This window comes from Athene noctua, chromosome 7 (genome assembly GCF_965140245.1).
Source record: "Athene noctua chromosome 7, bAthNoc1.hap1.1, whole genome shotgun sequence".
NCBI lineage: Eukaryota > Metazoa > Chordata > Aves > Strigiformes > Strigidae > Athene > Athene noctua.
Genome location: NC_134043.1, coordinates 1,385,665 through 1,397,791, shown reverse-complemented (window position 1 = coordinate 1,397,791; position 12,127 = coordinate 1,385,665). Strand labels below are relative to the sequence as shown.

Below are 12,127 nucleotides of genomic sequence, written 5' to 3'. Positions count from 1 at the left end.
CCTGATGCCAGGGACATAGGAATTACTATAAGGGAGGGAAATAAAAAAAAAAGAAATAGGATGTTTTTTCAATTTTGGTCTTGCAGAGCCAGAAATATCCTATTGTCACGGGCAGATCAGAAACTGGAAAATCCATAGATGCCCTACATAGCAATAAAAAAGGAGGCTGATGCAGACATGAGTTTTAAAAGCCGTAACATTATTTTTGGGGAGAGTTAATAAAGGCAGGCATGTATTTTCTAAAATATTCCCCTTTCATCCTTAGATCTGAAATCTGCCATTTCCAAACTCGGCTCCCACATCAGTATGCAAAGGCCAGCACTGCCAGTGGGAGCTCTGAAGCCACCACGAGAGTTTTCTGCATTGTGCGGAGTCTGTAGGTTGTAAAATGGAAATGCTATCGAATCCTTATACACCTGTAAACACCCCTGGGAGCCAGGTTTGCTCCTGACATTATCTAAAATCCTGGAAGGCGAGTTTTGCTGGAGTAAAAACTGAATGATTATCCTCCTATCCTCTTGTGATTCACATCACAACTGGCAGGCACAGCAGATCTCATCATGCCTCCCCTAAATCTTTCATATTTCAAATGAATATTTAGATACCTCTTTCCTGATAGGAGAAACCTCCGCGTAGCACTTGGGAGGATTGCCCTTTGCATCGAGACAGAATTGAAATATTTAAATATGCTCCTCTTCCAAATGCTAGCTCACCGCTCGCCTCACTTGTAGAAATAAGAAATAAATAATAGAAAAGCGAACTGCATGATTATTCAGTCCCTGAAGTACTAAAGTCATGGAGTGGCTGGAAAACTAAGCCTTTAGGGAGCAGGAGAGTTTGCTGTTTCGGTGAGAAGCATCTGGCCAGTCCTTGAAAGGTTAAATGTGACGTTTAACTGTTTCAGGGCAGCGAAGAGTTTTGATGTTAATTACGATTGTAAATAAGCAACAAGTGGCTGTACTGAGGACTGTCCTGTATCCATTCAAATGCGTATAACAACGTCATCATTTATGCGAGCAGAATATAGACACGTGTGCACGTGTTTGCACCCCCCATTTAATCCAGGCTGTGGCTCTGCAGGGGGGGACCGGGGCAGCTACGGGGTGAGGGGGGCCAAAACAAAAAGCATGGCTAGGTACAGTACCGACTGGCTAGAAAAATGCCAACCATTCCCAGGGGTGTTTAGAGGAAGCAGCCACTGGAACCCCCTTCCTGAGAATCTGACCCCAGATATTGCAATAAAGGCTCATCTGGTTTTACCAGCAGCAGGCCCAGGCTCAGCGCAGAGATGCTGGCAGAGGTTTTGGCACGTGCTCATGCAGGAGGCAGTTGATCTCCAAGATCCTTTCTGGGCTTCAAATCTATAGGTTCAGTCCTGCGTAGACATTTCTCACAAATATTTTGTTAAGATCGTTTAAATTAGCATTATAATGTATAAATTATGTATATATATGTATATATTCAGGGCAGGAAGGCAGGACGCATCTGGTAAAAGTGATCAATATGTAATAAAACACTGACAAAGCCTTATTAGACTTCTTCAAATCCTTGCTCAGTTTCCTATTTTCATCCTCACCTGTATGCCCGGGAAGGTGGTAGCAAGTAATTTCACATTCCATGAAATATTACATATACTTTCCCGTTTTTTTTTTTTCTGCTCTCAATAAAAACTTCTGTCGGGTGCATTGCTGTGCGCAGCCAGGCCAATTTGAAATGTTGTCGCTATTTGTAAAAGAGCTTTTCCCAGCATTTTGTGTTTTTATGTAGGTGGTTGTGATTAGAGTTGACATTAATTAGGAGAAATGCTAATATACCAGATGGGTTTTTTAAAAGGCACGGTGGAGGAGCAATAGGCACGGTACATGTGCTTCTGGAAAAGTAGGAGTCCAATTTGTTAGCTGTGTATGTAACAACCTACACACTACAGCATTTAAGAGACTGGTATAATGTACTTTATTAATAGTACAGAATTTTAGCACATATCCCTTATTTATGGATGCAAATTTATCCTCGCGCAACACTGGCACCCTGCCCTTGACATACCGGCGCTGCAGCACGAAGTGCAGCAATTAGGCACGAGCCTTCGACTGGTGCAAAGCTGAAGGGGAAGGAGAGAAATTCAAATGTCAGACCTCGCAGTGGCTTTTCAGGCTTAATTTCAGACTTTTTTCTTTTTTTCTTTTTTTTTTTTTCTCAGGCTGTGGAACCGGGAGGGGGCCGCCGACTGCATTGCAGCTCGTGCTTGCTGCAAGGCACAGGCCAGAGCGGGGTCCCCCCAGCACCCCGCTGGGTTTGGGGGTGTCACCCAGCCCAGCTTGGTGGGGTGCTGGTCCTGAGCCGCCTCCCGGCCTTGAGTCGCTGCCGAGACGAGCCGCCTGCGTGGGGAAGGATGGAGCCAGCCCCTCCGGCGGTGCCATGGTAACAGCTCCCCTTTTTATCCCCCGTGTTTTCCATTTTGCGTTTTGAAATTAATTATTCAGCGTAGAACAGGAACAAAAAGGAGATTACCCGCCCCGGTCCCGCAGGTAGCCGGGAAGAAAGAGCTTCCTGGGGTTTCCAGGGGAGACTGGGATTTAGGGAATGATTTTTCTGTAACCGTTCTTCTGAAACAGCGGTTGGGGGGAGCGCTCTGAGCACAACCACCATCCCCATTTCCCCGTGAAGCGCGAGAGATTTTTTCAGGACGACACGCATTTTGTTAAAGATTCGCTACAGCTGTGAAAAAACCCATCAAACTGTGTTTGTTTTCTCAGCACCCCCCAAGTGTCTCTGCCTCGTGGCCAGGCTCCGTGGGGATTGGGGTCCCAGGGGTGCCCGTAACCATCCTGCTGCAGCACGAGCAGCATCGCTGCGGCGCGGCCGCTCCGATCGCACCTCCCCATCTCCTGGAGATTTTGTTCTTTCGCGTTCGGAATCGTCCCCATCACTGCCAAGCCCACCAGGCTGGCAGGGCCCAGTTTGACTTTTGAGGATGTGCCGACGGCATTCAGTGGCGGTTTGCTGGGAGGCTTGGCGCGAGGAGGTTGGCTGGCTTTTTTTTAATTCTGTCATTTTTCTTTTTTTTTTTTTTTCCATCCCTTAGCCCGTCCTTGAAAACGTCAGGTCAGACTTTGAAAAAGTGTTTTAGGGGACGGCAACATGAAAGCCTCTTCAAATTTATGTACCAAAATGATTTGGGCCATACAAGATAACCTATATGTGGTGTTTATTGTGTATATACTATATCTATACAATATGCTCTATTTTTTGATAAATACCAAATTTCTTACTCCCTTGGGGGGGGGCAGAGACCTCGACAAGGTGGCAGCAGCCACAGAGCAGTCCTGCCCTCAGGCACTTGCCAGGGGCATCCTCAGGGGATGTGCAGTCCCTGGGGAGGGGCAGTGTGGCCTCAGGGTAGAGTCCACCACTGATTTTTTAATTTTATTTTATAAATGGCCAGAAAACTTCAGCCGTGTTGGTGTTTTGTAAGTTTGGAACTTGACTGATATTTCAGTCTTCATTTTGTGTTCCTACTGATGTGTCTTTCAAAATTATTACTGGAACCATCAACCATTTTTTAACCAAAATTATTTTACCGAAATCTTAACACTTTTTCAGTTCACCAATATGTTCAGAACCGATTTGATAAGCATTTGAAAATATTTCTGACAAATGTTTTACTTAAAAGCATTTTTTCTCGCTAAATAACTTATTTGTAAGTAATAGCTGCTTTAGCAAACATTTTGGATGGAAAATTATTTTAAAGAGTAAACTGAGTTTGGGAGGAAGCCTCGGGCAGCCCCTCGGGGGATGCGATCCTCCCCGCAGCCCCCAGAAGTCACGCTGTTGAGCCTTTGGAGTATTTAATTACAAAAAGGTCAGACCTCAGTTGCTTTACCACTCAGATTTTCTCTTTTTAAGACTTCAGCCCCGTGAGCAGCTCCTGGCAGGGCCTTGGCAATCGATGCGCTGCTGCATTGCACGGGAAGGCACCGCGGGGAAGCTCAGAGAAGGGAAATGTCCTGGCGGCACGTAAGCCAAGAAGACTTTGGCTTTCCATGGCAGAATAACGTGCTAGTTATTTTGTAGTTTAGTTTTGTAATTAGTTGCATAAGCCAGAAGCAGTGATAAACCCTGACGCAGTGAGAGGACCGGTGCAGCGATGCATCAATCCGACTTTCTGCAGCTCTCCAAGCCCCCAGCTCCCCCGGAGGGCTTCCAGCAGGGCCAAGCCTGGTCCTGGCAGGCCACAGAGGGCAGAAGGAGGGAAGGACCCCCACCCACTGCACCCCAACCAGCCCAGGGTGGGGACAGCAAACCACACGCGGTGTCCCCGAACACCCAGCTCACCCTCAGCCTCGGTGTGCAGACGGTGGAGCCAGTCCCAATGGCACATCGGACCAGAAACAGCGAGAACAAAACTGTGGTGAATCAAAAGAAAAGAAGCAAAGAACCCAAAGATTGATTTGACAGAGATTAATCTGATTTATCATTGTGCAAACTGGCCCTCGGAGCGAGGCCGTTCTTGTACACGCATAGATCATCCACTGGAGGTTGTAGGGACTCTTGCAAACCCTGGCTGTGAATCCTACCATGAAGCATATTATACACTTAGAGGAAGTGGCATAATTGCAATATGTACATGAAAACAATGTTAATTGTTTTGTACGATGCATTTTTTAGCGATTTTCAAGTAGCACATTTAAAATACCCTGTGCTCATTTAAGACTATTTCACTTGGGCATTGTTAATCCCCTTCCTTTCTGGTCTATTCATTAAAATAACGAAAAGCAAACTATACAAATTTAAAGACTCACACCTTAAAGGTGAGTTACGTTTCCTCAGGAAGAACCACAGAAGTTTTGAACTATATTTGCATGTGTTTATATTTTATCTGCACATACACCTGTGCGCATTCCAATCTGCGTTTAGGGGTATGTGCCCAGAAAGAGAGCAAAACCCCATTAATACTGCTGCTTTAAAAATATATATATTCCATACATCTACAATTATATTTAAGAAAAAACCCTTTCTGGTAGATTTTGCATTACAGCTGACCATATAGGAAGAGTAAAAAGGATCTTTTCTAAAAGAGCCACAGCAGGATTCCTCCCCAGCCAGTGCTGCTTTTGGAGCCCCCCTGGAGACGCTGGGCTGAGGGGGGCTGGCAGAGCTGGGGTAATGCCCCACAAGGCAGCAACCGCTGCTATTACTCCCTTTTGAATGATATTATCATTCCCATTCTTTAGAGTAAGAAGTCAGCACAGGAATGAATTATATATAGCCTCTCTGAGACTATATTCACACTGACTCAGCCAAAGAGCAGTCCTACGCATGGTACGGGAATTTTTCTTTCCTGTGGGGTGAAGGGAAAAAGTCATTAATTATCTTCCCAGGTTCAGAATAATCATTCTGACTGTTACACTTTGCTATGCAAAATAAGGATGGTGATAGGAGCACTGAGAAAACGGTGGCTAAAGCTTTATTCATTATTCTAAATTTTAAATATTAATGGGAAGAGCATCATCCCGGCTTTCGTCGGGACTGCCCTGCATTTCTGTGTCGTGTCACCGGTTTCTGCTCCATCCTACGGACATGCAGTGACATCAATGCATAGACAGGACCCCCCCGGCCTGGTACAGCCCAGGCCACAGTCTGCTGGCCTGGCTGCAAGGACTCGGCGTTAATAATAGAACAGCAGAAAAATGTAAAAAATATTGATTGGTGGACTTAAGCTGACTGCAGAAGCCATGGTTTTGGTGCCACATTCACCCATCTTCAGCAGTGGGGGATGTGGCATATACATCTGTTTGCTTTGGGTGATACTCAATTCACTTCAGCCATAGGAAAATTCAGACACTGAGCAATAAAAAAAACCAAAACCAACAAACCCTCAACAAAACAAACAGGAAAAAAGAATTCTGTCTGAAGCTCAGCGGGGTCAGTCACCAATCAAGACCATAATCTGTGAAATGCTCTTTTTGTTGCTGGTTTGGAAGCCAGTATAACAGGCAAATGTTGTATTCTGGAAGGATTATGTAAAGAAGAACAGCAAACAAAATGGTATTTTAGGCATCACAGTAATTCCTGTGAGATTTTGTGATGAAGCAGCACCTCCAGTTTTAGATTTTAACGTTGCCTCGAGAGCAGGTGTCCGCTGCGGGTACGTCGCTGTCAATTCCGCTGAGGAAGGCAGTAATCTAAAACGGGGTTTCTAGTTCCTTCATCGCTCTTCCTTTTTCATTCCGGAATACCTGTGCTCTTGGGTTCTGTCTTGGTCTCTTTGCCAGGCGGGTACCCGAGTTAAACCATCCCGTGGCTTTTCCAGCCTGGCTGCCAGAGCAGCCATGGCACAGCACCTGCAGAAATCCCACTTGTTGCAGGAGTTAATAGCAAAAAGATTTCAGGTACTTATATTAAAACAGCTCTGGCTTTGACTCTCTGCAGTGAAGCCACAAGAGTCAAGTAGGAGCCGCTCTCAGTCCGAGCATCCACAGGCTGCACATGGGTTTGTTATTTCCCCCATGCTTTGACGGTACCCGGAGGACATTTCATCCAACCCGGTACTTATCATCAAAGTTTGGATGTTTTCTAGGCCGCCTCTTAGCCTTGATTACAATTATTTATACCTTTCAAATAAATTTCCTCCTAGCACTTATAGGGGCCTACACAAAGGTGAGGAGGGACTCTTGATCAGGGGTGTGGGGATAGGATGAGGGGTAATAGATTTAAACTGACAGGGGGGAGATTTAGATGAGATCTAAGGCAGAAATTCTCCCCTGTGAGGGGGTGAGGCCCTGGCACAGGCTGCCCAGAGAAGCTGTGGCTGCCCCCTCCCTGGAAGGGCTCAAGGCCAGGTTGGACGGGGCTTTGGGCAACCTGGGCTGGTGGAAGGTGGCCCTGCCCGGGGCAGGGGGTGCCACTGCATGGGCTCTGAGGTCCCTTCCCACCCAAACCAGTCTGTGACTCTGTGACAAACAGACGAGCTTTTATTTATCTACGTTGCAATAACAACAGAAACATCCCATTTGACAGAAATTTGGGCCAGGTGGAATTCCAGACTTAATTAACGAGTCATCCACACCTTTCTCCCTGCGTGTTGCCTGCGCACCCAGGGTGTGACCCCTCTGCTGTCACCATCCAGTGACACGGTTATGGGGCCTCCGTGTTCATCTCACACCTGCCACAGCCACCTCCATTTTATTCACCGGAGTCACCTCGTGCCATGTCACACACACAAGGTCAAGACCACCACGGCCATCCCAGCAAGGGGGGGGCCGCAGGGCTCCTGTTCTGAGGGTGATCCATACACTGAGCACTTATTTCTCACTGAACCACGTTGCCGACCCCGCATTGGAAAACAAAACTCAAGGGTTTAGAGTCACCTGAGAGGTCCCGGTGATGCTGGGTAACGCTGGGGAGGTGGTGCTGAGCTGCACCACGGGCGGGCAGGACCCTGGGGGCTGAGCCCCATACGGTGCTGAGCCCCTTTGTTGAGGAACCAATTCCTGTGGTAGGCAGATGCGTTCAGCAAGTGCACGGCTCCGGGTCAAGAAAGAGCCACCTGAAGAAATGAATTCTTGACCAAACCACCTCGCTACACCTTCCCCACATAGTATTTTTAATCCCATTTTTATTTATTGGAAACAAACTCCCCTGCAAAATAATATTAATTGGAGGAATAATAAGGGATTTGTTCATGACTTATCACAGCAGCGCTGAGAGCAGCTGAATTCCTGTAACTTTTAACAGCAATAACCTTACACTTAACGGTCTTTTCATTAGTCACCACTGAAATAGTGTTAGTGGATTCAGGATACCACAGGGCAAGATATAGAAATGAAAATACAACCTCCTGCATATAGAAATAAAATGCTGGGAGGTACATGGAGATTAACAAGCCCTTTTATATATGAAATATCTATTTTTACATATATTTTAAAAAATCTATATACTCATATATATACATATATAGTTTTATATACATACTGTAACACTGTGATCAAGAAGAATCTCTCAGTGTAAATCCAGGAGGTCAGCTGCATAAACATGTAGGATTTCAGCCTGAAATGGTTGGTTCTACTAGAAGAGAAAGGTATATTAGTGAAATAACACACCCCACACCCCCCAAATACAGTTTTGCCCCATCTCCTGCTGGATTCCTGCTGGGGCAGGGAGGACACGACGCCAGAGGCAGGGACGGATGCTCACTGGCATTTTTGTACTTCATGGTTTCACTGGGCATCACCTCTCCACTGGTCATCTGGGGCACAATTTTCTCCTAGAAGGCAAATTCAGCCTGTTTGAAACTATCTTCAGCGTCCAACTTTTCCTTCTATAACTGAGGTCTGGGAGCAGGAATAAAACAATGTCTTTGTGACTCCAAATATTACCAAATACTAAATAACACTCATAGTAAATTGCCCATTTTAAATTTTTCTTTTTTTTGCAAACAGTACCCCAAGTGCCATGTCCTTCCCCATCACCCTCAAATTTCTGCACATCTGGGCTGACACAGAGACCCTTATTTTGGGGCCCGATGTGATGGAAATGGCTCCCAAACTACAACAAACACGAAGTGCTAGTCCTGCTGTGGGCCCCTTCCCAAGTCCGGCTGCGTCCCATGGGGCCGGGGGGGTGTCGCACACAGTTGAGCAGTTTGGGAAACATGAGGGTAATTTCAGGAAAAGAGAAATAGGAGGTGGGAGAGGAGGTGCACTCCGGACCGGGTGGGGATGTGAGATGTTCACAGAGTGCCCTGGGCCAAGGGTTCAACCCCTGGTCTGGTCCTGGAGAGAAGAAAACCCCACTAGGGCACTGCCAGGGGATGTCGATCATCCAGGGGAAGATACTGATGGTTTTAAATAACTTACGAAACAAATGAAAGTTAAATATCTCTGATCACTGAGTTTTAGGGGAAAATCTTTGCTTTTTTGAAAGGTCATACTCCAGTTGCTCAGGGCAAAAAAAGAAGAAGCAGATGAGTTTTGAAGGTCTATGTGCCATAGTCACCCATATGCCACTGCTGAAATGAAAACACCTTTTTTTAATTAGCTGGGAGAGCAAAGTATCACAGGTAGGAGGTGGCCAGGTCTGATTTCACAGCAGTTCCCTGGCGATGCTTCATCCCCTCAGCCCCCCCGTAATTAACTCCACAGGGAGAGACACAAACCACAGGAGGAGATGGAGGGGAGGGAGAGGGAAGAGGCAGAAACAAAAATCCCCCCTGGCTGGCATTACTTTGGGTTATAAATAGCAGAAAATCTTCACGCCTCTTTTAGGAAGGAGAGCAGCCATCACTGCCCAGGCGGGCTTTTGCACACTGGTGATTTTCTTCTTGTCCCCCTCCAGGTTTAAGAGGCCTGAAGTTGCTCCTGGCACGGCAGCTCTTGGAGGTCCCAGCCACTTCTGGAAGTGCTGGCCAGGACATACTCGCTCCTTGCTTCTGCCCGTGGCTGATGCCTGCCTTTCTTACTTTTTTAGTTACTTACCAGTATTTGATTTTAAAAATAATTTTCTGAAAATTAAAGAAAAGTCAAAGTAAATACAAACCGAACAACAATGTGGTGGTATTCCTGAATATATTTCACCCTTAAAAATTATTTGAGTTTGTGAAATATGACCAACTTGTCACATTCAGCAGAGAGACTAAATTAAAAGAACAGAATAGCTGGACAAATACAGAGGGAGATTAAAAAAAAAAAAAAAAAAAAGGCAGAAAAAGGAAAATAGTTTCATTATAGTTTCATTTCCCCAGACTCCCTCTGCAGCCGTGGGAGATGGGGAGGGAATGGCACAAAAGACACAGACCTGGGGCTCATGAGTTTTCTATCCCAGCTACCAGCTGGAGTAGTTTCTCCCTCTTTGGTGAGTAGTGTACCAAGGCACGCTAGTCTCTCAGCACTGCATTTAGCCTGTGCAAACACCAATTAACGTAATTATTTATCTGATATTCCATCATGTTCAAAGACTAACAAGTTGGCTGCTTGTCCTTGTAGTGAAGTAACAGCACACAGCCCTGTCCCTAATGGGCTGGGGAACAGATTGCACCCAGGAACCAGCAGGTTTCTCCCCAAGAATATTATATTACATGGATTATATTATATATATTATATAAAATATATTTAAAAAAACATATATATATGTGTATATATATATATATATAAACTGTGAACTGATATAGATGATAATTTTTCTGGGTGAATCGTATATGCAAATACCATAAATATAATGAGAAAACAATAAAAAAAAAGAAAATGGTTCTGGAAGAAGTCCGAGCTTCAGGGAGGCAGGCAAACACGAGCTGCAGCATGCCCAGCGTTTTGGGGGACTCGGACATGTTGCACCTCAGGACAGTCCGACCCAAGCTTGCAACAAACCGTGGAGCGATTTGATACCCTGCCAGCATGGTGGGAAAGCTCTGCAACTGCCTGAGATGTGGATGTACACAAAGAATCTGGAGACCTTGCATCCCTTCAAACGTTGTGCTTTTTGGAGCAGTTTTCAAGTCTTTTTTTTTTTTTTTTCTGAATTTTTTAATTGTGAACATTGTGCCTCCCGTGGGAGGACGGTTCTGCTGGCTGTCTAGAGAGGAGCTTCAGGCACGTGGTGTGAAAGGCAGCTATCAAACATTTCTCTGCACAAAAGGCTTTTCCTCAGAACCACATTTCACCGTTTCTGCACACGCTTTACCTGATTAAAACTCCTGGGAGAACAAATAATTTTTAGTGTTTGGATCTGCAAAAAGTCTCAGGCTTAATACTTGCATTGAAAAGGCTCTTTCTAAAAATAAATAAAATACAAATCTTAATTCAACCTATATCTTTTCCTTTTAGCTAAAAACATTCACTGAAATAAATGTATTTTCAATAAGGCAGTACCTATCGGCTGAATTGACTTTTCTTGCATGTACAAAATTCCCACAGAAAGAGGCACAAGAGAACCAAGCAGAACCTCTAAGAAGCAGGAACAACGTGCAGTACAGAGCCCTGTCTTTGCAAACTATAATAAAAAATTGGTTTCTACTCTCCAATTTAGAGGAACGTTTGTGGTATTCCTTGATTATTTCTTAAATAATACCGCTGAGTACGGCTTCTGTTGAGGAATTCTTAGGTATTCAGAGTAACATGTGCGTGCACAGACACAGGACACACAGACTCCCTGCAGGAGGGTGCTGGGAGCACCCCAGGACTCAGCACCCCAGAATAACCAAGGAGGCACTAGTGGGAACCGAGGGGGGTGGCAGGGGAGGGACCCGATGTATTCTGCAGCCCCTCAGGGAGGGGGTTAAGCTTTGCATTTCCCCGGGGTTTGCCTGCTTTTCCTAGAGAAATAAAATTAACTTTTCCCAGTTGCTGCTGGAACGTACCAGCGAAGGTCAGGCAGCAAGGGCGTTTCAAGTCCTGTGAGGCCGAGTTTTTACTCCTCATCTGAAAGGGGTTTTTTAGCTGTTAATGCATCACTGAACAAAAAAAGATGATTGTTAATCTTTATTTTTTTTCAAATACACAGTAACTTCAGAGCAGTGTCTGATTAAAAAAAAATAAAAAAATCAGGCAAATGGCGGGAGCATCACAAACCCATTACAATCCCTGCAGCCCTTTGCTATCGCTGCTCATGAACAATTTTATTTCTTCGTCAGAGGAAGCTGTTAATACCATCGACAGCTGCCTAACGTCCCTCAGTGAATTATCTCCAAACAGCACGAAGCTAACACATATTCCCTGTGCCTTTTGTTAGCAGGAAAGTGGTTCAATGAGAAAACATTTGGCACAAGGGTAGAAATTAAAACAGCTGGTAAACACACTGTTAGATTTGGTACCCAGGCCCGACCACGGATGAGCCGTAAGGCGATGCTGAAGGAGGAGCAGTGCATAGAAGTGACACTGAGGCAGAGCACAGGGGACATATATTCATTTATTTGACTCCAAACGCAAAGCCAGGCTGGAAACCAGCCCGTGGCCTGTGGGGCCAGTCTGGGTTTGCCGCCTGTGCTACTGGGATCACCAAACCAGCCGTCGCCCCCACCACTTGCCACATTGCTTCCGCTCACCTGTCGGGTTTGCAATAAACCAGAAAGGCAACACACAAACCCCACAGGGGTGTTTGGTGGCTCCTATTGGTGTTTACACAATTAAATATGTTC

At 45.5% G+C, this 12,127-nt stretch overlaps 1 protein-coding gene and 1 long non-coding RNA gene across 2 annotated transcripts in view; one reads left to right on the top strand and one right to left on the bottom strand.

The window, feature by feature from the left end:
- KCNJ3 (potassium inwardly rectifying channel subfamily J member 3) overlaps positions 1–11,062 on the top strand; it is a 70,467-nt gene extending 59,405 nt beyond the window's left edge. Inside the window, exons 4-5 of the transcript XR_012633982.1 lie at positions 2,198–2,418; positions 9,334–11,062. The gene's annotated coding sequence lies outside the window, so the exon portion shown is untranslated. The remainder of the gene's footprint in view (positions 1–2,197; positions 2,419–9,333) is intronic.
- Positions 4,984–9,349, bottom strand: LOC141962803 (uncharacterized). Its single transcript, XR_012633983.1, has 3 exons — positions 7,972–9,349; positions 7,368–7,546; positions 4,984–6,341 (listed from the first exon to the last, which is right to left on the bottom strand). It is a non-coding gene; the product is annotated as an uncharacterized LOC141962803 (long non-coding RNA).
- Positions 11,063–12,127: the final 1,065 nt, after the last annotated feature.